This window comes from Puma concolor, chromosome A1, assembly GCF_028749965.1.
Source record: "Puma concolor isolate L17-30 chromosome A1, mPumCon1.1.hap2, whole genome shotgun sequence".
Classification (NCBI taxonomy): Eukaryota; Metazoa; Chordata; class Mammalia; order Carnivora; family Felidae; genus Puma; species Puma concolor.
The window spans coordinates 86,180,025-86,204,740 of record NC_141667.1 but is presented as its reverse complement, the minus strand read 5'-3'; positions in this window follow the sequence as shown (position 1 = coordinate 86,204,740).

Here is a 24,716-nt window from a genome sequence, read left to right as displayed (position 1 = left end):
ACCCCTCCAGATTGAAATCGAGGGGTTAGAGAACCATTTATCCTAGTGATGGATGTCAAAAGAAAGCCAAAGTAACCATGCCTCTATCAGATAAACTAGATTTTAAAACAAAGATTGTAAGAAGAGGTGAGAAGGACATGGTATTATAATAAAAGGGTTTATCCAACAGATGTAACAATTGTAAGTATTTGTTTCCCCAAATTGGAGGCACCCAAATACATGAAGCAATTAATAACAAAGAAACTCATTGATAATACCATAATAGTAATGGATTTCAACACCCCACTTACAGCAATGGATAGAATACTTAAGCAGAACATCAATAAGGAGACTATAGCTTTGGATGACACCCTGGACCAGATGGACTTAACAGATATATTCAGAACATTTATCCTAAAGCAGTAGAATACACATTCTTCTGGAGTGCACATGGGATATTCTCTATAATCACATAGTAGGTCACAAATCAGGTCTCTATAAATACGGGTTGAAATCACACCATGAACCTGTTCTGACTACAGTGCTCTTAAACTTGATGCCAAACACAAGAAAAATTTGGAAAGACCACAAATGCAGGTACATTAAAGATCATTTAAATAATGAATGGGTGGGGTACCTCAGTGGCTCAGTTGGTTAAGCATCCAACTTTGGCACAGTTCATGATCTCACAGTTTATGAGTTTGACCACCATGTCAGGCTCTGTGCTGACAGCGCAGAGCCTGCCGCCTGCTTTGGATTTTGTCTCCCTCTCTCTCTGCTCATCCTCTGCTCACCGTGTCTCTCTCTCTCTCTCTCTCTCTCTCGATCTCTGTTTCTCTCTCTCTCAAAAATAAAATTAAAAAAATGAATGGGTTAATCAGGAAATTAAAGAAGAAATTTTAAAAAATACATGGAAAAAATGAAAACTTGTAGGATGCTGGAAAAGTGGTTCGAGGAGGAAAATGTATAGCAATACAGGTCTACCTCAAGAAGCAAGAAAAATCTTAAGCAATCTAACTTTAAACATGAAGAAGCTACAAAATGAACATATGAAGCCTAAAACCAGCAAAAGGGAAAAAATAAAAATTAGAGCACAAATAAATGATATACAAACAAAAATTCAGTAGAACAGATCAATGAAACAAGGAGCTCATTCTTTAAAAGAATGAATAAAATTGATAAATCTCTAGCCAGACTTTTCAAAAAGAACAGAGAAAGGAACCCATATAAATAAAATCATGAATGAGAGTGGAGAGATCACAGAACCAACACTGCAGAAATATGAACAATTATAAGACAATATTGTGAAAAATTACATGCCAACAATTTGGACAACATGAAAGAAGTGGAAAAAATTCCCAAAAACATATAGACTACCAAAACTAAAACTGGAAAAATAGAAAAATTTGAACAGACCAATAACCACTGAAATTGAATCAGTAATCAAAAATCTCTTAACAAACAAGTTCAGGGACAGATGGTGTCCCAGGGGAACTCTATGAAACATTTAAAAACCAATTAATACCTGTTTTTCTCAAACTGGTCCAAATAATAGAAATGGAAGGAAAACTTAAAACTCATTCTATGAGGCCATCATTATTTTGATTTCAAAACCAGACAAAGACCCCACTAAAAAAGAGAATTACAGGCCAATATCCTGGATGAACCTGGATGCAAAAATTATCAACAAGATACTAGCAAATCAAATCTAAGGGTACACTGACAGAAGTATTCACCAGGATAGAGTGGGATTCATTCCTGAGCTGCAGGAGTGGTTTAATATTTGTAAATCGATCAATGTGATATATCACATTAATAAAATATAGGATAAGAACCATAGGATTCTCTCTATAGATGCAGAAAAAAGCATTTGAAAAAGTACCACATCCATTTTGGATGAAAATCCTCAAAAAATGAGGGATAGATGGAACATACCTCAACATCATAAAAGCCATATATAAAAAACACACAGCTAATATCATCCTCAATGGGGAGAAACTGAGAGCTTTTCTTCCACAGTCAAAAACAAAACATGGATGCCCTCTCTCACCATTGTTATTTTACATAGTACTGGAAGTACTAACCTCAGCAGTGAGAAAACAAAAGTAAATAAAAGGCATCCAATTCAGCAAGAAAGACTTCACATTTCGACTATTTGCAGTCAAGATACTTTATGTATAAAACTTGAAAGACTCCACGAAAAAGTTACTAGAACTGATGCATGAAGTCAGCCAAGTTGCAGGATAGGAATTCAACATATGTCTGTTGCATTTGTACACACCAAAAATGAAGCAGCAAAAAGGGAATTCAAAGAATTAGTCCCATGTACAATTAAACCAAAATCAATAAGATACTTAGAAATAAACTTCACCAAAGAGGTAAAAGATCTGTACTTGGGAAAGAATAGAACACTGATGAAAGAAATTGAAGAGGACAAAAAAAGATGGAAAAAATAAACACAGAGAAAAAATATTTCATGCTCATAGATTGGAAGAACACAGGTATTATTAAAGTGTATATACTACCCAAAACCATTTATACTTTTAATGCAATCCCTATTAAAATACTGCCAGCATTTTTCACAGAGACAGAACACAGAATCCTAAAAAGAATATGGAACTACAAAAGACCCCGATAGCCAAAGCAGTCTTGAAAAGTAGAGGAAAGCTGGAGGAATCACAATCCCGGACTTCAACTTATATTGAAAAGGTGTAGTGATCGATAGATTATGGTGCTGGCACAAGAACAGACACAAAGATCAATGGAACAGAATAAAAAACCCAGAAGTGGACCCACAACTATATGGTCAACTAATCATCAACAAAGCATGGAAGAATATCCAAGGGAATAAAGACAGTCTCTTCAACAAAGTGCTGAGAAAACTGGGAAGCAACATGTAGAGGAATGAAACTAGACCACTTTCTTAAACTGTACACAAAAAGAAAATCAAAGTAGATGAAGGTCCTAAACGTAAGGCAGGAAACAATCAACATTCTGGAGGAGCATACAGGCACCAATTACTTTGACCTCGATGCCAGCAACATTTTACTAGTCACATCACCAGAGGCAATGAAAACACAAGCAAACATGAATTATTGAGACTTCATCAAGATCAAAAGCTTCTGAACAGTGAAGGAAACAGTCAATGAAACTAAAAAGCAACCCACAGGATTGGAGGAAATACTTGCTAATGACATTTGATAAAGGTTTAGTATCCACAATCTATGAAGAACTTACTAAACCCAATGCTCAAAAAATAAATAGTCAAGAAACGGGCACAAGATATCACTAGACATTTTTCCAAGAAGATACCTACAGATGGCTAACAGACACATGAAAGGATGCTCAATATCACTCATCATCACGGAAATGTAAATAAAACTACAATACCACTTCACAATTGTCAGAATGGCTAAAATTAACAACAGGAAACAACAGATGTTGGTGAAGACAGAGAGAAAAGGAAACTCTCTTACATTTGTGTAGGGATACAAATTGATGCAGCCTCTCTAGAAAACAGTATGGAGATTCCTCAAAAAATTAAAAATAGAACTACCTTAAGATCCAGCAATTGCACTACTAGGTATTTACACAAAGAATACAAAAATACAGAACCAGAGGGGTACAAGCATCTCAATGTTTATAGCAGCATTAACAATAATAGCCAAACTATGAAGAGAGCCCCAAGAAGATGTGGTCTACATATATGCTGGAATATTACCCAGCCATCAAAAAGAATGAAATCTTGCCATTTGCAGCAACGTGGGTGAAGCTAGAATGTATTATGCTAAGTGAAATACATCAATCATAGAAAGACAAATGCCATATGATTTTACTCATATGTGGAATTTAAGAAAGAAAACAGGTGAACATATGGAAGAAGGAAAATGGAAGAGAGAGGGAAACAAACCACAAGAGACTCTTAATAATAAAGAACAAATGGAGGGTTAATGGAGGGACATGGGTGGGGAATGAGTTAAATGGGTGATAGGTATTAAGCAGGGAATTTGTTGACTTGAGCACTGGATGTTATATGTAAGTGATAAATCACTAAATTTTACTCCTAAACCTAATACTACACTATATGTTAACGAACTAAAATTTAAATAAAAACATGAAGTATAAAGAAAATAAGGACGAGCTTACAAAGGAAAATCTCAGTAATTTCAGTAAGGTAAAAATAATAAACTATATATCACTATATAAATAATATCACTATATAAACAAAAAAAATTTTGAAAATTCTCACACATTTCTTCTACCTTGAAATTAAAATCTTCAGTATTTATTGAATGTAAAGGTAATAAAAACGCTATATATCAGACTCTGTAGAACACAATTACAATGATAACTAGAACACTATTCATAACAAAATAATTAATATAAAAGTCTAAAAATACTCATTAAACCATTCTGCAAAGAAGGATTGAAATAAAGATGAAAATGAAAAATAACTGAAAAATGGGACTTAGTTGGTCTGCTTTTCTATTCTGTTTGGTAATTTAATGAAGAAAATTAAAAGGCAAATAGCACAAATACCCAAAACAACTTGAAAGGCCCAAAGCACTGAAACACAGGAAATTAAAGAATGACATGAGACTGATTTTTGTATATACCTACAAATATCAGAAACATGAATTAGATAATTTCTTAAAATTTACAAAAATTGATCTAAGAAAATTTTCCAGACTAAATCCCATAGAATAAATTTCCCAGACAAATTTATCAAAGACCTATAACCATGATCTATCTTAGCCCCACAGTTGTTTTTTTTTTAAACAAAAACAAAAGCAGGGTAAAATTATATCTTAGGGAAATTGTACCAATTCAACAAAACCCAGATAATGTTAATAGTATTAAAATGACTTCAGAATATGAAAAAGAAAAACTTGAAATGTGTTTTGAAGACAGGAAACATTGATACCTATGTACAATGTTGATTAAGTATTAAAAAAGAACTAGAGATTAATGAAAAATACTAAATAATTAGCAATTTGAATTTTCACATGTTAATGATAACTCATGACCAGTTTTATTATAGGAATGTGAGGATCATTTACTCTTAGGTAATGAATGAATTAATATAATTAACATACTCATAAAAGAAATATTAGCACCTCCACTAATGCTGAAAAGGCATTCAACAAAATACAATACCTACTCATAATTTAAAAAAAAAAGGTAAGGAACTATTTATTGATTCCTCTTCCATTAACATGTTAAAATCTACTGAGTCTAAAATTCAGAATCTTTTTAAAATAAGGAAGTAGTAGATATTTTTCCATTAGAGTCAGGAAAAATGAAAGTATGCATGCTATTGCCAGTATGATTTTAATGAGGGTTTTATAGATGTTAATGAAATGCACCAAGGCAAAAGAATTTGAGAGGCAGGAGCACTGGAAAAGAAGACAAAGTTATCTCTATTGGTATAAGTTATGATGATACCCCTCATCCAAAAAAAATCAATGACTGAATGTTTATTAGGATAAGACATAAAATTAACAAGCAAAAACCAATAGCCTTCATGTAGCAAACAATAACCCATTAGAAGATAAAACATAAGAAAATATCTCAAAGCGTGTGGAGAGATAAGTTACATAGTAACGTAGTAACATGAATCAGAAAAGAAAAAAGAAATCTAAAAATTCAAATATACCTTAATATAATAGATTGGAATAAATGGACATTTGTATTTTTAGGATAATTCCTATCTGCTCATAAAGATTTCTCAAATTAATGTATAAATTAAATGTGATCTTAATAAAAATTCCTGTAGGAAAAAATAATTCTGTCTTTCTGATAGGAAAACTCTGAAAAAGTAGAGAAGTGAAGAGTAACTGCCAGATATTCTGACATAATATATAAAATCCTTATTAAAACAGTATTAATTAAAATGGTATGTATTTGGCACATGGTAAGACCAGTGGAATAGACTGGAAATCCGAAAATAATTCCTAAAATGTGGTATATGATAAAGTTGGCTTCTAAAATATGTATGCAGTAGGAAAGATAGACTTGAAAAAAAGATCTGAAACGACTGGAAAGCCATTTTAAGGTCAGAAATCTATGTATTAAAAAAAATGAAACCATAGATTTACTAGTGAAAAACAATGATTTTTTGATGTTGAAGCGTGAAGTCTCTAATATACTTCAAAATTCAGAATCGGTAACATCAGATTGATAAACACATTAAAAAAAAAGTCTGTGTGGGGCGCCTGGGTGGCGCAGTCGGTTAAGCGTCCGACTTCAGCCAGGTCACGATCCTGCGGTCGGTGAGTTCGAGCCCCGCGTCAGGCTCTGGGCTGATGGCTCAGAGCTTGGAGCCTGTTTCCGATTCTGTGTCTCCCTCTCTCTCTGCCCCTCCCCCGTTCATGCTCTGTCTCTCTCTGTCCCAAAAATAAATAAACGTTGAAAAAAAAAAATTAAAAAAAAAAAGTCTGTGTAAATGGGGAAACTAGGAGGAACTCCATAAGCAAAATCAAAATGAGGACCAAGGAAAAAAAATGCTTCCAGATTTTTTTCATTAGGAATCATTTCCAAATTATAAGCTTGTAAAAATTAAGACGACCATCATTAGATAAAAGGGAGATAACTATGAGGATAAATTCAGAGAAAAGAAAGGCAAATGACCCATAATAACATGAACACATGCTCGACGTCAATTACAGGAAGAGAAATGTAAATTAAAATTACTCTGAAATACCGCATCTTACTAGCAGATTGGCAAAACTCCAGAAATTTGACCACACACTTACTTGGCACAGCTCGGGAGAACGATTATTCTCCTATACTGCTGATAAGCATGAACAATTACACAAATCCATTACAGGATTACTTAGCCCTCTTAAAAAACTAACCTAAATATTTTTCCTTTGGACCCACGGATTGGAATCCACTCTTAGGGTAAATCTCCACAAATATGAAACACAATATGCACAAGGCTGCTCATGTAGGTTATTTGTAAGTGTAAAAGATTGGACACCAAATAAATGTCTGTGAAAAGCAGGCCGACACACCCTTAGGTTGATGAGCTTATTTATGTAAATTCAGATGGGCTTTTTCTTGTGTGTGTTTAGATCAAGAAAGAATTTTATCTTCATCACTGTGCATTGTGATGCTTCTGCTTATTTCTCTGGAAAACTAATTTTCAATTCTTAGATTTTTGTGCTTTATCTTTTTACATGTTATCTTAGTTTGCGATCTCTTTTTCTGTGCATTCTGGATAAGTTTCTCAAATTTACCCTCTATACCGTGGATTTGATTTTCTGTAATCAAATCCAATTGGGACTACCTCCAATGTGGATTTTTATTATGCCACTCTTAGGCTGCCAGCCCCCTTTCCGTCTTAACTCAGTCAGTTTTATCCTTAAGGTTTTTTGATTCTGCTTCCTATAACTCATTTCCTCTTGCATTATTTTGAGCACAACAAGCTGCTGCTTGCTTAAAAGAAAAAAAAATACATCTATTCTTCTTGTGAAGGTTATTTTCAAAAAAATTTTTTTTTTCCTCTATTAAGTATAATTTGCTTTTTGTTTCTGCTGGGTGGTAATTCATAGATGTATTTTTATTTGCCTTGTCTGGGCAGAGTGTTTGCCCTCAGGGTAGATGCCATGTTTCACAGCTCTTGTCACTATTTACTTGAATGGTAGGTGGTTTGTCTTCTTCTATCTCAGCCTGAAGCACCACCCTAAGCTCGATTTGCAATTCGTGAAGTAGTTCTGTAAACTGAGTTTCCATCATCTGCTGCTTCGATGCTAAGCTTCTCTTGTTCCAATATTCACTTACTGTTGGAATTCTTTGAACATAAAATGCTCTATCCTTGCCTTTTTCCCAACACTGCTCCTTGCTTTTTTCAATTCTATACCACTGAATATAACATTCGAATCAACATAGTTCTACTTAGGTATAAAAGGGAAAGAAGCCAATACATGTTGGAGACAGAGCTGTTCACTGTATTCTGAATTTCATGCATATCCTATTTTTTGAGGGGGGGGGGTGATTTATTTCAGGCCCAAATGTGGATGTTTTATATATAGTACACGAATGTGTCATGACTTATTAAGCAGAAATTTGGCCCCGAGATAGGCCCACGGGCCTTTCCATAGGTCTACTTAGATTATTGTTGAGTACCTATACTAGACCTTTGGCAATACTTCTGTATACAGTGGTCTTAAATTTGTGTCCTTTGCTTCCTCCCCTCTGTTCTCCCTTTCTTCATTTTTAAACAAAGAGAGACTAATACAAACATTGTGTTTAGGGTACTGGTCAGATTCTCAGTTCAAGGTGATGCTACTAGTGCATAGCCCCTTGCCTGGCTCAGAGTCTGGCAGGCGTTTGTACACTGTGACTTCGCTACACTTGAAATTGCTTTCAGTACCTGCTTTTGTGCCTCACGTATGCAGTACAAGAAAAAGTTTCTCCAACTTACCCATGCATACTCAGATATGTAAAGGGGGCAGCCATTTCTTGGTGCCAAACCTAACTCTTAACGGACAGCTTTCCTAATTTACATATATGTATATACACATATACACATACATTCTAAAATATGTTAATAAAATTCACCTTTGAGGCCATTCCACCATGTCAAACTAATAGCAACAGTACATTTAAATCACCCAATTAAAAAGTGATAGCCTTGGGGTGCCTGGGTGGCTCAGTTCATTAAGTGTCCAGCTTCAGCTTTAGGTCATCATCTTGCCATTCATGAGTTCGAACCTCACATCGGACTCTGTGTTGACAGCTTAGGGCCTGGGTCCTGTTTTGGATCTGAGTCTCCCTCCCTTCCTCCCTCCCTTTCTCTCTCTCTCTCTCTCTCTCTCTCTCTGTCTCTCTCTGCCTGCCCCTCCCCCCCCACCCTGGCTCACACTGTCTCCCAAAAATAAATAAACATTACAAAATTTTTTCTTTTAAATGATAGCCTTTTTCAAAAACAAAATAAAAATTTCTGTAGAGCAAAAGAAGGTCCAAGGTGTGATTATTGGGGCCAAAGCTGCAAATCTGCTGAGCTCAGGGTATAGCTGCAGATGGCATTGAGCTATTCCATTGCTTTGTGGAAAATGGAAACCGGGTATGCAATATTCCCAATATTTGCTCTTGGTAGGAGCTACTAAGAATTGATAGTAGACATGTATTGGGATGAGGAGACCAAAAGCACCTGTGGAGAGAAGGAAACGTCTTTATACACACAGTTGAGCACAGAAGTGAAAGAGGGAGCAACAAAACTTAAAAGAGCCTGCCTAATTTAAGATGAATCTCTAACTCAAAATATGAAAACCTCTTGGTAAATGAGTAAGAAAGTTACGTTAAAAAATAAACAATCGAGAGGCTATTTACTATGGAAAAATAAAAATAATAGAACAACCTAAAAATAAATGGGAAATGTATATAGGGGTCTTAAGGAGTTTATAAAAACATACGTATAAATACCTAATGGCAAGGAGTTAAAAAGCGATATAAGTAGTAACAAAACTAGAATTGTTGGGAAAAGTGAACTTTTTCTACAGCAGTGTTCCAGGATCTGTTCTTGAGCTTCCAAAATGTTCAGACACCATTAAGGTGGCATCAGCAGTAGAAGAGTCTCCCTGATCTGCCTAAGTTCTGGGTCACAGCTGGCTCTTTCTCCAGCTTCTATTACCCGGGATGTCCAGAGACTACAACTCTGTCACTTGTGGTAGCTTCTTGATTCCCACATATCTCCAGAGGTTATAGCTCTTGGTGAGCAGTGGGTCAGTTGAGTATGGTTCTGGAAATCATTCCTAGACCTAGGACACATGTCTTTAGTTCTTTTAGCAGTTTTTATAAGCATTTATTTTCCTGAATTAAACTATTTCCTACTTAAATACTCTGAGATCATGAAAGGATGTGAATATATATGCTTTGGTGATTTGATGTGACTTGGCTTGAAAGTTGGTTTCCCGTTACCATTAGAAATAGAAAAGTCACTGGTCCCTGGGTGGTTCAATCAGATAAGTATCTGACTCTTGACTTCAGCTCAGGTCATGATCTCACGGTTGGTAAATCAAGTCCCACGTTAGGCTCTGCGCTGACAGTTGGGGCCTGTGTGGGATTCTCTTTTTCCCTCTCTCTGTGCCCCTTCCCTACTTGTTCTTTCTTTCTCAAATAAATAAACGTTAAAAAAAAAAAAAGGAATAGAAAAGTCTGTGGTATGTTGAGGTCTGTGATATGTAAAAGAAATGATCAAATTATTATCTAAATTTAACTGGAATGAGATGTCTAAGGCTAATCTTTGGTAGACCAAGTTGACTGTTACAGACCACAGAGGGGAGAATGAAGTATACAAAGGCTGTTTCTCAATACAGTAAAGAGACATAAATTAAATACACGTCTGTTGACTCCTGAATCTTTGCACCACAGAAGAATAAGCAGCTAAATATTGCCACATTAAAAATTTCTAATTTATAAACTTTATTTTTTAACAGTTATAGGTTCATAGCAAAATTGACCAGAAAGCAGCAAACACACCACAATTCCTACTGCGTCCACTGACTTCATAAATAATGTATATTTGTCACAATATATGAAACTATAGTGACAAAATATCTCAAATTTGTAATTTACATTAGAGTTGATTCGTCTATGTTTTTTGGATTTAGACAACTATATGATGACATGTTTATTCGTCTATGTTTTTTGGATTTAGACAACTATATGATGACATGTATTTATTATTGTATTACCAAACACAATGGATTCACTGCCCTAAAAATCCTCTGTGCCTAGAAATAGAGGGGCACAATGGGGCGCCTGGGTGGCACAGTCGGTTAAGCGTCTGACTTCAGCCAGGTCACGATCTTGCGGTCCGTGAGTTCGAGCCCCGCGTCAGGCTCTGGGCTGATGGCTCGGAGCCTGGAGCCTGTTTCCGATGCTGTATCTCCCTCTCTCTCTGCCCCTCCCCCGTTCATGCTCTGTTTCTCTCTGTCCCAAAAATAAATAAAAAACATTGAAAAAAAAAAAAAAAAGAAATAGAGGGGCACTACCTCAACTTAAAAATCTCCAAAAAAAAAAAAAAACAAAAAAACCAAAAAAAAACAAAAAAACAAAAAAAACCTTAGAGGTAACATCATCCTTAATGGTGAGAAACTTGAACTCTTCGCACAGAGATTAGTAACAGGGCAAAGATTTCCCCACTCCTTGCTCATTTCAACATCCTACTTAAAAAGGTATATAGTGGGGCGCCTGGGTGGCGCAGTCGGTTAAGCGTCCGACTTCAGCCAGGTCACGATCTCGTGGTCCGTGAGTTTGAGCCCCGCGTCGGGCTCTGGGCTGATGGCTCAGAGCCTGGAGCCTGTTTCCGACTCTCTGTCTCCCTCTCTCTCTGACCCTCCCCCATTCATGCTCTGTCTCTCCCTGTCCCAAAAATAAATAAATGTTGAAAAAAAAATTTTAAAAAAAGGTATATAGTTAGTGAAGGGAGAGATAAAACAGTTTACAGGTGGCATGATTGACTACATAGACAGACTGACAGAATCAATGTCAAAATTCCTGGAACTAATAAGCAATTACAGCGAGGCTGTGTGATACAAGGTTAATATACAAAAGTTAATTGTTTTGCTATATAGCAACAATGAACAAGTAGAATTTGGAATTAAGAACATTACCATTTACATTATTAATACAAAATAAATACTTAGGTGTAAAATAACAGGTACAATATCTACATGAGGAAAACTATAAGAATCTGATGAATTAAATAACTAAAAAGGGACATTCCATATTTATGGATAAGAATATTCAATATTGTCAAGAAATGAGTTCTTACTACTTGGTATGAGGATTCAGCAGAATCCCATTCAAAACCCCAATAAGTTATTTTGTGGATATCAACACAAAGGATTCTAAATGTTTTATGGAGTGGCAAAAAAAAAACAAAAAAAAAAAAAACAACAAAACAACCCCCACACACACAGAATAGCCAAAACAGTACTGTGTGATTGAATATACTTTTGAAATTCTCTATCGAATTTTTAAGCTTCATAGCTGGATTTTTCAGTTCCAGGATTCCTGCATGGTTCTTCTTAATTTTTTTAATAAAACTTCTCATTTTCTTCACGAATTGTTTTCCTTATTTTGTTTACTTGTGTGTGTTCTCTTGGATTGCACAGAATTTCTTGAAGATGATTATTTTAGTCTCTTTGTCAGGTCATTTGTAGATCTCCATCTCTTTAGAATCAGTTACTAGAGACTTACTAGTTTCTTCTAGTAGTATGATGCTTGCTTGATTTTTCATGATCATTGTAGTTCTACAATGACAACTGTGCATTTTAAGAAACAAAAATCCCTGATAGGCTTTATAAACTAATATTGGCAGGTAAATATATTATCCTTTCAGGTTCTAGGTTGATGGGATTGTCTTTGGGATCCCACACAAGTGGGGTTGTAGCCTGGTCACATGGCTGCTGCTCAACCCACATTGGGGTCTGCCATTTTGGGGCCCATTACCTGGGATTTATGTGGGCATGGGTCATTTATAGTCTGAATGGATGGGACTCTCTCTAGTACTTTGGTCAGTAGAGCTAGTGCTGGGCTAATGGTACCCCTCACAATCTGCAGTTGAGTTCACAGATGGCCATACTTTTACCAGTGGCATGGAGGAGTGTGGCTTCTTGAGAGGACTCGTACCAGGTCACTGGATGGGTTCCTGGGCAGTCAGGACTGGCCTAGGGATGTGGCTTAGTGGAGCTGGAACTAAATCGGAGGACTTCATGAGAACCTATGGGTAAGGAATGAGGTCTGCAGACCTGCCTCCAGGGGCACAAACAAATATGCATCTGTTGGTTCCCTGGATGGACATGACTGCTCTTGGACTGCAGCTGAGGGAACAGGGAGGGCTGGTTCACAGACTTTTACAAGATAGGATCAAGGTTCGTAGACCTGTTACCAAAAACTTGGTCCTTCTCGCAGGTTCCTTGGCAAATGGTGTAGGTGGTGGGAGCAAGGCCAAAGACAGTTGTGGCTAATCCCTCCAGGATATGGGGCTGCTTCCCAGGTTTTAGCCAAGACTATTTTGGAAAGCTTGTCATTTTGGGATAGGTCTTTCTCAAGATGACCCTTCAATATTTTAGACTCCACGAGGCTTTTGCAAGCTTCTATCTGGATCCCAAAAACCGTCATAAATGCTTTTATGTTTGTGGATAACTGCTAAATTAGTGTTGTTGGGGGATATGAATGGGGAGCCTCCTCTTTAACCATCTTGGTGACATTGTCATTCCACTCACTTTGAAAAGTTGTGCTTTTGTTTTCACTTAGTTCAAACTATTATTGAATTTCTTTTAAGAGGCCTTTGACCAATAAGTTATTTAGAAGTATGTTAATTAGTCTCCCTAAATTGTGGGATTTTTAAAAACTATCTTGTTGAATATTGCATGTTAACTTGAGAACAATGTATATTCTGCTGTGGTTGGATGAAGTAGTCTATAAGTGGTAATTATATTCATTTGATGATGGTGATACTCAATTCAACTCTATACTTACTTATTTTCTGTTGACTGGATATATACATTCCCAATAGAGGTGCGTTCAGGTCTCCAACTATCTTAGTGTGGATTCATCTGTTATCTTTGTAATTCTGTCAGTTTTTGTCTCATGTAATTTTGAGGTTCTGTTGTTGAGTACATACTCATTAAGTATTCTTACGTCTTTTGGGAGCATTGGCTTCTTTATTATCATGTATTGGTCACTTTTATCTATGAAGACTTACGTTGCTATGTAGTCTGCTTTGTCTTAATATAGCTCCTCAGGTTTTCTTTTGATTAGTATTAGCATGGTATATCTCTTATTTCTTTACTTTTAGTATATATGTGTCTACATGTGTGTCTTAAGGTGGGTCTCTTGGAGGCAATATATATTTGCATCTTGTGTTTTGATCTATTCAGACAATCTCTTTTAACGGGTATACAGTCATCTCCCCCACTTCCCACCCCATCTGTGGGTTTGGTTTCTATATTTTCATTTACCTGCAGTTAACTACAGTCTTGAAGCGGTAATTCTTCTTCTGATGTATTGTCAGAAAGACAATTGTAGCCTAACACTACTTCACAATGCCTATGTCATTCACCTCATCTCATCTCATCACATAGACATTTCATCACCTTATATCACAAGAAAGGTGAATACAGTATAATAAGGTATTTTGAGAGAAAGAGACACCACATTCATATAGCTTTTATTATAGAAAGCTGTAATTTTTATTAGTTACTCTTAATCTCTTACTGTGCCTAATTTATAAATTAAACTTCATCATAGGTATGTACGTAGAGGAAAAAACATAGTATATAGAGGGTTCATTATTGTCTGTTTTTGGGCATCTACTGAGTGTTTTGGCACATATCTCATAGATGAGAGGGACTACATTATTTGACCCTGGATGTTTAAAGTGATTTTTAATTATAAATATGCACCGTATTTTTTTTTACTGTTTTCTATTTGTGACCCAAGTTCTTAGTTTCTTTTAGTCTTTTTCTGCCTTTTGTGTTTTTACTCAGAATTTTTTGTTCCATTTTCTCTTCTTTCTTAGCATATTAGTTATACTTTTTTAAACTTTATTCTTTTTTAGTGGTTGTGCTAGAATTTGCGCTATACATTTAAAAGTAATCCAAGTCCACATTCAAATAACAAACCTCTTAATAGAAGTATCTTATAATATTCCTAATTCATCTTTCCAGTTGCTTTATATTATTGCTGTCCTTCATTTTACTTACCTATAAGCATACTTAAGCATGCATAATTGAGTACATTGCTATTAATACTCTTTTGAACAGATTGTTATATCAATTAGTAATAAAAATTAGCTTCTATTTTACCTTTACATAATCCTTTTCTTAATGGTTTTCCTTGCTTCGTGTAGGTATGAGTTTCTGACCTATATTATTTGCCTTCTCTCTAAAGAACTTTTAACTTCTCTTGCAAGGAAGGTTTTACTGGCAATGGATTCCCTCAATTTTTGTTTCTCCATGAGAGTATGTTTCCTTCTCTTTTGAAGAATAATTCTGCCAGGTACAGAATTCTAGGTATTTCTCTCTGTCAACACTTTATTTTTTTTTTTTTTTTTTTTTTATTTATTTTTTTTTTTTATATGAAATTTATTGTCAAATTGGTTTCCATACAACACCCAGTGCTCATCCCAAAAGGTGCCCTCCTCAGTACCCATCACCCACCCTCTCCTCCCTCCCACCCCCCATCAACCCTTAGTTTGTTCTCAGTTCTCAACAGTCTCTTATGCTTTGGCTCTCTCCCACTCTAACCTCTTCTTTTTTTTTTTTTTTTTTTTTTTTTTTTTTTTTTTTTTTTTTTTGTTCCCCTCCCCCATGGGTTTCTCTTAAGTTTCTCAGGATCCACATAAGAGTGAAACCATATGGTATCTGTCTTTCTCTGTATGGCTTATTTCACTTAGCATCACACTCTCCAGTTCCATCCACGTTGCTACAAAAGGCCATATTTCATTTTTTCTCATTGCCACGTAGTACTCCATTGTGTATATAAACCACAATTTCTTTATCCATTCATCAGTTGATGGACATTTAGGCTCTTTCCATAATTTGGCTATTGTTGAGAGTGCTGCTATGAACATTGGGGTACAAGTACCCCTATGCATCAGTACTCCTGTGTCCCTTGGATAAATTCCTAGCAGTGCTATTGCTGGGTCATAGGGTAGGTCTATTTTTAATTTTCTGAGGAACCTCCACACTGCTTTCCAGAGCGGCTGCACCAATTTGCATTCCCACCAACAGTGCAGGAGGGTTCCCGTTTCTCCACATCCTCTCCAGCATCTATAGTCTCCTGATTTGTTCATTTTGGCCACTCTGACTGGCGTGAGGTGATATCTGAGTGTGGTTTTGATTTGTATTTCCCTGATAAGGAGCGACGCTGAACATCTTTTCATGTGCCTGTTGGCCATCCGGATGTCTTCTTTAGAGAAGTGTCTATTCATGTTTTCTGCCCATGTCTTCACTGGGTTATTTGCTTTTCGGGTGTGGAGTTTGGTGAGCTCTTTATAGATTTTGGATACTAGCCCTTTGTCCGATATGTCATTTGCAAATATCTTTTCCCATTCCGTTGGTTGCCTTTTAGTTTTGTTGGTTGTTTCCTTTGCTGTGCAGAAGCTTTTTATCTTCATAAGGTCCCAGGAATTCACTTTTGCTTTTAATTCCCTTGCCTTTGGGGATGTGTCGAGTAAGAGATTGCTACGGCTGAGGTCAGAGAGGTCTTTTCCTGCTTTCTCCTCTAAGGTTTTGATGGTTTCCTGTCTCACATTCAGGTCCTTTATCCATTTTGAGTTTATTTTTGTGAATGGTGTGAGAAAGTGGTCTAGTTTCAACCTTCTGCATGTTGCTGTCCAGTTCTCCCAGCACCATTTGTTAAAGAGACTGTCTTTTTTCCATTGGATGTTTTTTCCTGCTTTGTCAAAGATGAGTTGGCCATACGTTTGTGGGTCTAGTTCTGGGGTTTCTATTCTATTCCATTGGTCTATGTGTCTGTTTTTGTGCCAATACCATGCTGTCTTGATGATTACAGCTTTGTAGTAGAGGCTAAAGTCTGGGATTGTGATGCCTCCTGCTTTGGTCTTCTTCTTCAAAATTACTTTGGCTATTCGGGGCCTTTTGTGGTTCCATATGAATTTTAGGATTGCTTGTTCTAGTTTCGAGAAGAATGCTGGTGCAATTTTGATTGGGATTGCATTGAATGTGTAGATAGCTTTGGGTAGTATTGACATTTTGATAATATTTATTCTTCCAATCCATGAGCAGGGAATGTCTTTCCATTTCTTTAAATCTTCTTCAATTACCTTCAAAAGCTTTCTATAGTTTTCAGCATACAGATCCTTTACATCTTTGGTTAGATTTATTCCTAGGTATTTTATGCTTCTTGGTGCAATTGTGAATGGGATCAGTTTCTTTATTTGTCTTTCTGTTGCTTCATTGTTAGTGTATAAGAATGCAACTGATTTCTGTACATTGATTTTGTATCCTGCAACTTTGCTGAATTCATGGATCAGTTCTAGCAGACTTTTGGTGGAGTCTATCGGATTTTCCATGTATAATATCATGTCATCTGCAAAGAGCGAAAGCTTGACTTCATCTTTGCCAATTTTGACGCCTTTGATTTCCTTTTGTTGTCTGATTGCTGTTGCTAGAACTTCCAGCACTATGTTAAATAACAGCGGTGAGAGTGGGCATCCCTGTCGTGTTCCTGATCTCAGGGAAAAAGCTCTCAGTTTTTCCCCGTTGAGGATGATGTTAGCTGTGGGCTTTTCATAAATGGCTTTTATGATCTTTAAGTATGTTCCTTCTATCCCGACTTTCTCAAGAGTTTTTATTAAGAAAGGGTGCTGGATTTTGTCGAAGGCCTTTTCTGCATCGATTGACAGGATCATATGGTTTTTCTCCTTTTTTTTGTTAATGTGATGTATCACGTTGATTGATTTGCGAATGTTGAACCAGCCCTGCATCCCAGGAATGAATCCCACTTGATCATGGTGAATAATTCTTTTTATATGCCGTTGAATTCGATTTGCTAGTATCTTATTGAGAATTTTTGCATCCATATTCATCAGGGATATTGGCCTGTAGTTCTCTTTTTTTACTGGGTCTCTGTCTGGTTTAGGAATCAAAGTAATACTGGCTTCATAGAATGAGTCTGGAAGTTTTCCTTCCCTTTCTATTTCTTGGAATAGCTTGAGAAGGATAGGTATTATCTCTGCTTTAAACGTCTGGTAGAACTCCCCTGGGAAGCCATCTGGTCCTGGACTCTTATTTGTTGGGAGATTTTTGATAACCGATTCAATTTCTTCGCTGGTGATGGGTCTGTTCAAGCTTTCTATTTCCTCCTGATTGAGTTTTGGAAGAGTGTGGGTGTTCAGGAATTTGTCCATTTCTTCCAGGTTGTCCAATTTGTTGGCATATAATTTTTCATAGTATTCCCTGATAATTGTTTGTATCTCTGAGGGATTGGTTGTAATCATTCCATTTTCATTCATGATTTTATTTATTTGGGTCATCTCCCTTTTCTTTTTGAGAAGCCTGGCTAGAGGTTTGTCAATTTTGTTTATTTTTTCAAAAAACCAACTCTTGGTTTCGTTGATCTGCTCTACAGTTTTTTTAGATTCTATATTGTTTATTTCTGCTCTGATCTTTATTATTTCTCTTCTTCTGCTGGGTTTAGGCTGCCTTTGCTGTTCTGCTTCTAGTTCCTTTAGGTGTGCTGTTAGATTTTGTATTTGGGATTTTTCTTGTTTCTTGAGATAGGCCTGGATTGCAATGTATTTTCCTCTCAGGACTGCCTTCGCTGCATCCCAAAGCGTTTGGATTGTTGTATTTTCATTTTCGTTTGTTTCCATATATTTTTTAATTTCTTCTCTAATTGCCTGGTTGACCCACTCATTCGTTAGTAGGGTGTTCTTTAACCTCCATGCTTTTGGAGGTTTTCCAGACTTTTTTCTGTGGTTGATTTCAAGCTTCATAGCATTGTGGTCTGAAAGGATGCATGGTATGATTTCAATTCTTGTAAACTTATGAAGGGCTGTTTTGTGACCCAGTATATGATCTATCTTGGAGAATGTTCCATGTGCACTCGAGAAGAAAGTATATTCTGTTGCTTTGGGATGCAGAGTTCTAAATATATCTGTCAAGTCCATCTGATCCAATGTCTCATTCAGGGCCCTTGTTTCTTTATTGACCGTGTGTCTAGTTGATCTATCCATTTCTGTAAGTGGGGTGTTAAAGTCCCCTGCAATTACCACATTCTTATCAATAAGGTTGCTTATGTTTATGAGTAATTGTTTTATATATTTGGGCGCTCCAGTATTCGGTGCATAGACATTTATAATTGTTAGCTCTTCCTGATGGATAGACCCTGTCACTATTATATAATGTCCTTCTTCATCTCTTGTTACAGCCTTTAATTTAAAGTCTAGTTTGTCTGATATAAGGATGGCTACTCCAGCTTTCTTTTGGCTTCCAGTAGCATGATAAATAGATCTCCATCCCCTCACTCTCAATCTAAAGGTGTCCTCAGGTCTAAAATGAGTCTCTTGTAGACAGCAAATAGATGGGTCTTGTTTTTTTATCCATTCTGATACCCTAAGTCTTTTGGTTGGCGCATTTAATCCATTTACATTCAGTGTTATTATAGAAAGGTATGGGTTTAGAGTCATTGTGATGTCTGTATGTTTTATGCTTGTAGTGATGTCTCTGGTACTTTGTCTCACAGGGTCCCCCTTAGGATCTCTTGTAGGGCTGGTTTAGTGGTGACAAATTCCTTCAGTTTTTGTTTGTTTGGGAAGACCTTTATCTCTCCTTCGATTCTAAATGACAGACTTGCTGGATAAAGGATTCTCGGCTGCATATTTTTTCTGTCTAGCACACTGAAAATCTCGTGCCAATTCTTTCTGGCCTGCCAAGTTTCAAAAGAGAGATCAGTCACGAGTCTTATAGGTCTCCCTTTATATGTGAGGGCACGTTTACCCCTTGCTGCTTTCAGAATTTTCTCTTTATCCTTGTATTTTGCCAGTTTCACTATGATATGTCGTGCAGAAGATCGATTCAAGTTACGTCTGAAGGGAGTTCTCTGTGCCTCTTGGATTTCAATGCCTTTTTCCTTCCCCAGTTCAGGGAAGTTCTCAGCTATTATTTCTTCAAGTACCCCTTCAGCACCTTTCCCTCTCTCTTCCTCCTCTGGGATACCAATAATGCGTATATTATTTCTTTTTAGTGTATCACTTAGTTCTCTAATTTTCCCCTCGTACTCCTGGATTTTTTTATCTCTCTTTTTCTCAGCTTCCTCTTTTTCCATAACTTTATCTTCTAGTTCACCTATTCTCTCCTCTGCCTCTTCAATCCGAGCTGTGGTGGTTTCCATTTTGTTATGCATTTCGTTTAAAGCGTTTTTCAGCTCCTCGTGACTGTTCCTTAGTCCCTTGATCTCTGTAGCAAGAGATTCTCTGCTGTCCGCTATACTGTTTTCAAGCCCAGCGATTAATTTTATGACTATTATTCTAAATTCACTTTCTGTTATATTGTTTAAATCCTTTTTGATCAGCTCATTAGCTGTTGTTATTTCCTGGAGATTCTTCTGAGGGGAATTCTTCCGCTTGGTCATTTTGGATAGTCCCTGGCGTGGTGAGGACCTGCAGGGCACTTCCCCTGTGCTGTGGTGTATAACTGGAGTTCGTGGGCGGAGCCGCTGTCAGACCTGATGTCTGCCCCCAGCCCACAGCTGTGTCCACAGTCAGACTGGTGCGTGCCTTCTCTTCCCCTCTCCTAGGGGCGGGATTCACTGTGGGGTGGGGTGGCCTGTCTGGGCTACTTGCACACTGCCAGGCTTGTGATGCTGGGGATCTGGCGTCTTAGCTGGGGTGGGTAGGCAAGGTGCACAGGGGCAGGAGGGGCAGGCTTAGCTTGCTTCTCCTTAGGTGATCCTCTTCAGGAGGGGCCCTGTGGCAGCAGGAGGGAGTCAGATCCGCTGCCGGAGGTTTGGCTCCGCAGAAGCGCAGAGTTGGGTGTTTGCGCGCGGAGCGAGCAAGTTCCCTGGCAGGAACTGGTTCTCTTTGGGATTTTGGCTGGGGGATGGGCGGGGAAGATGGCGCTGGCGAGCGCCTTTGTTCCCCACCAAACTGAGCTCTGTCGTCCGGGGGCTCAGCAGCTCTCCTTCCCTTTGTCCTCCAGCCTTCCCGCTTTCTGAGCAGAGCTGTTAACTTATGACCTCCCAGACGCTAAGTCGCGCTTGCTGTCGGAACACAGTCCGTCAGGCCCCTCCGCTTTTTGCAAGCCAGGCTCGGGGGCTCTGCTTGGCCGGCGAGCCGCCCCTCCGCCCCGGCTCCCTCCCGCCAGTCCGTGGAGCGCGCACCGCCTCGCCGCCCTTCCTACCCTCTTCCGTGGGCCTCTCGTCTGCGCTTGGCTCCGGCGACTCCGTTCTGCTAATCCTCTGGTGGTTTTCTGGGTTATTTAGGCAGGTGTAGGTGGAATCTAAGTGATCAGCAGGACGCGCGGTGAGCCCAGCGTCCTCCTACGCCGCCATCTTCAATGATTCATTTGTCAACACTTTAAATATTTAACTCTACTCTCTTCTTGCTTGCATGGTTTCTGAATATAAATAGAATACAATTCTTCCCTTTGCTTCTTGATAGGTATTTTCCTTTTCTGACTTATTTCAGGATTTTTTTCTATCTTTGATTTTTTTCAAGTTTGAAAATAAGACTAAATATAATTTAGGGAGCATTTATCCTTCATGGTGTTTTCTGAGATTTCTGGGTCTAAGGATTGGTATCTGACATTAATTTGGATACATTTTAGGTCATTTTTGCTTTCAATACTGCTTTTCTTCCTTTCTCTCTGATATTCCCAAGATTTGTAGTTGTGCCACCATTCTGGGATATTCTGGGTGTTGATGTTTTAGTTTTTGCTTTGCTTTTCAGGTTTGGAAGTTGCTATAGAGGAAGTGTAAGGTCATATTCTTTCTCAACCATGTCCTGTCTACTAATGAGCCTATCAAAGGTATTCTTCATTTCTGTTATCATGTTTTTTTTTTTTTATCTCTAATATTTCCTTTTGGTTCTTAGAATTCCCATTTCTCTGCTTACATTACCCATCTGTTCTTTCATGCTATCTACTTTATCCATTAAATCCCTTAGCATATTAATCACAGTTGTTTGCAATCCACCCTAATAATTCAACACCCTTGCCATGTCTGGTTCTGCTGCTCTGTCTCTTCAAACTGTTTTATAAGCCTTTTAGTATGCTCTGTAACTTTTCTTGTTGAAATCTAGACTTGATATACTGAGTTAAAGGAACTCATGTGAATAGGTCTTTAGTGGTTTGTTGGTAAAGTGTGGGGAAGAGGACACATTTTACAGTCCAATGATTAGGTCTACTCAATAGGTTCTGTACTCATGAACCACGAACTTCATCAGTCCCTCTCTATTTCTCCTTGAGTACTTGCCTTCCCTCAGGTAGGATAGGTGCTGATAAAACCTCAGAAACTTCAGCTCTGGTAAAATAGATTCTCCTGAGGGAAGGACTGGTTAAGAACAGAATGCTCTGGTGTATTTCAGAATGGTTACTTTTCCTTTTCCCCTACAGGATGTATGGGGGATTTTTTTCTGATATTCATCGCAAAAGTTTGGTTAAACTCCCAAAAGTAAAATTCGTAAGAGCCTGGCGCCCCCTCTACTCACTATGTGTCCCCTTTGAATTTCTGACTCTGACTTGTCCACATTGAGGATCTAGCAATTGGTCAGCTACAGTTTAGGTTTTCCTATTCTGTTACTGGCTCCTGTTCTAGAGTTTCTGCGTCAGTAACTTTGTGTAGTATGTCTGTCTCTCCAACTTTGATGGCATCAGTTAGCCCTGTAACCTCACTTATCTGATAGATAGGTGAAAATTTGTTGATGTTCTTCTTTAGCTTTTTACTTAACATGGGAAAGAGTGGCAACTTCTAAGTGCTTTACAATGACAGCCTAGAAATCAAAAGCCTCAAAACTACATTTGTTAATGAAACAAAAAAAATAGAATTAATGAATGCGTTGATGTGTGAATAAAGATCTCATGTTTTTTGTTCTTGTAGGTAAATTTGATTGAGTAACCCACCGTTAAAGTTACACTCTGCCCAGTGTACATTCCACATGGATTTTCTTGCCTCAATTGTGACCAATTTCATTCTCTGTCTGAACGAAACTTCTAAACCCATTTGGGTTAACCATTCCAAGTGGAATGCTAAGGACTCTTGATCAAAGTTCTTAGAGTGACTTCAACCACCTAACTATGCCCAATGCACACGTTCTAATTTCATTTCTCATTTGTCTAAATGCATCTCAGATTTTTAAGACCATATGTGATAGGTTTGCAAATTACTTCTATTTTACATACCCTAATGTTGAGCAACCCTTGTCAAGTACATTGATCAAGAAGAGAATGCTAAGTTAGAAGTAAATAGATTTGAATATATTTTGGAACAGCCTATATTCACTTCATTAATTTTCACTTAGGGCAAACCATTTTTGCCTCATTGTTTCATGTACAGATTGAGTAGTATTGGCTCATTTGTTAAAATCACCTCAGAGTGAATTAAAGGTATTTTTACCTCCTTTATTTTCAAGAAGTTGTTAATACTAATCTTGCCACTAAACTATCCCAAAGCCTGGCTGGTAAGTGTTCTGACTGTATTTCTGCCCAAGTTTCAAAGCTATTGTTAATTTAAAATACTATTTGGGGACAGAACGTAATGATAACATTTAGTTTAACTTACTGAGATTACTTTTATCTGTGTTCTTTTAAGGCTCTGACTTGCCATGTTGCTTCTCTGAAAAAGGAGACTTTGTTTCATGGTAATTAGTATTTTGTGCATTGATTTCCATTTCAGCAAACATTTCTCCTACATAATATATTTTCAAGACATTCTTAGCAATTCTGACTTGTATCTGAATCAAATTAATAAAATTGAATGTGACAGAAGTCAAAGTTACTGAGATTTTTTCTCCTTTTTTCATCTGTCGCTGAAAGTTACTGCAAAGATAACTATCTGTATTTCCATATCTTGTTAAATCTTAACTTGTGTTTGAAGGTTAGAATTACAGTGATGCTTTACCAAATGCAATACACTTGTCTTTGTTGTTGATTGTGTCAGCATTTAAATATGACTCTTGGCATCAGTAATAAGATTTTTGGGACCCTCTGTTAATGTTCAATCATAAAAATAAAGAATGCAGGGGTTTGCCTATTATCAGAAGTTTAGACTCTTGTTCCTTTTTTGTTGTTGTTGTTCACATAGCAGCTCTGTTAAGGTGCAGCAGAAGACAAACTTTTATGTCTTAAACTTGTAAACTTTATGTACATATATTACTCATGAGATGAAAACTCAATTAAGCAGAAAACCTATTTCTTCAAGCAAATATTTTGTAATATTGAGTGTATATAATGTTGTTTGACATGTAAGTACAATGTAAAAATGACCTCATTTTTATTATAAAAAATAGTCCCTACTGGTAGTCTTACCATATGCGGTCATTAAATCAGATATAAAATTTAGAATGTAGATTTTTTTTTCTGATACTATTTTTATTGTATACCCATATCATTTACCTAGTGCACTGTTTTGTAGAGTACCGGGTGTTGAATAAAAATGTTGAATGGTTAACTAACTGGGGTTTAAATAAAAACTTAAAAGTAATAGGATATTTTCAATACTTTATCTTTTTCCAAAATAAGTTGGCTTTGTGGTTTACAGTTCTGGAACTAATGAAAACGTAAATCAAATAATCTGATTAGAAGGATTTAACAAAATAGGCAAAGATGTAATATTTCTACTTATTTAGGGGATTTTTCTGCTTTTTCTTAGGGTAAAAATTCCATTTTAATTTGTCTGAGCTATCGAGTGGTTATATAGCAGAGGTGATCCTGAAACATTTTTGGTAGATACATTAGGGTACTAGCCAGAAGGAGAGGGCTCTTAAAACAAAAGAAAAATAAAAGGAGAGAAAATAATCTTCACAGGTAGGAGGCATACCTGCAGGTACACCTTTGATATCTTACCCTTCGTTTCTGTATGATTCTTAATTTGCGGTGGCATTCAGTGTAGGCATACTATATTCTACAAACCTATGGAAGTGCGACTTCTTGTTCCATCTTACTCCACAACCATAATTAATAAAATTTCCTGTGCACATTTATTCCCAAACTTACCGTTTAACAACACTTTGGGACAGAATTTGTTTAGTAGATTTTATT